Source organism: Acyrthosiphon pisum, chromosome A3, assembly GCF_005508785.2.
Source record: "Acyrthosiphon pisum isolate AL4f chromosome A3, pea_aphid_22Mar2018_4r6ur, whole genome shotgun sequence".
Classification (NCBI taxonomy): Eukaryota; Metazoa; Arthropoda; class Insecta; order Hemiptera; family Aphididae; genus Acyrthosiphon; species Acyrthosiphon pisum.
In genome coordinates, this window is record NC_042496.1 from 40,816,041 (window position 1) to 40,817,053 (window position 1,013).

At 38.1% G+C, this 1,013-nt stretch overlaps 1 pseudogene; it reads left to right on the plus strand.

The window, feature by feature from the left end:
• The window catches only part of LOC100163286, a 6,323-nt pseudogene extending 5,317 nt beyond the window's left edge, over positions 1–1,006 (plus strand).
• The last annotated feature ends 7 nt before the right edge of the window (positions 1,007–1,013 follow it).

Consider the following 1,013-nt stretch of genomic DNA (forward strand, 5'->3'; position numbering starts at 1 on the left):
TTGTTATTTTTTACGAATATTAGGGACAAGTTTTTGAAGGCACCGTCAGTCTCAGGCTTACTCACAACTTCTTCAACACAATGTGACGATGGTTTAATAGCCTCTTATAATATATCAAAATTAATAGCTAAATCAGGAAAAGCCCATACCATTGGTGAACAATTAATACTGCCAACTATCAAGAAAGTTCTAGAAACAGTTCTACACCATTCAGCCTCGTACAATGTCATTAAAAAAGTTCCATTAAGTAACGATACTGTGCGACGACGAATCGATGAAATGGCTGAAGACGTAGAAGTTTCTTTATGCGAGCTCTTGGTATCCAACAAATTTTCCCTTCAAGTTGACGAATCGACATTGCCTGGTAACGAGGCTTTACTGTTGGCGTATGTTCGACTTTTTAAGGAAGGAAAAATCATACAAGAGATGCTTTTTGCAAGAACCTTGATAGCAGATACTAAAGGTGAATCTATTTTCAATACCGTCAAAGATTATTTTAAAGAAAAGAATATTCCTCTTGTGAACATTATGTCTGTTGCCACTGATGGAGTGCCTGCAATGGTGGGTCGTTATCGTGGGTTCATCGCCTTTTTAAAGAAAGAAGTACCTACCAGGTATTTTAGCTGTTCACTGCGTGATTCACCGACAGCATTTAGTTGCGAAAAACCTGAGCGACCGTTTGCATCAGTCATTACGATATGTCATCTCTGCTGTCAACAAAATTCGCAGTAATTCTCTCAACGATCGACTATTTGCACAGCTGTGTAAAGACAACGACGAAGAATTCAATCGTTTGATTCTACACACCGAAGTTCGATGGCTCTCCAAAAGCGCGTGCCTTAACAGGTTTTGGGATATATTCGAATTTATACATGAGTTCCTTGAAGAGAAAGATTTAGATCTGAGAAGTAAGTTGCTACAATTTAAAACCGATATCGCTTATATGACCGATTTATTCGCAAAATTCAATGACATCAATTTGCTACTTCAAGGCGACGAGCTCAATTTCATAA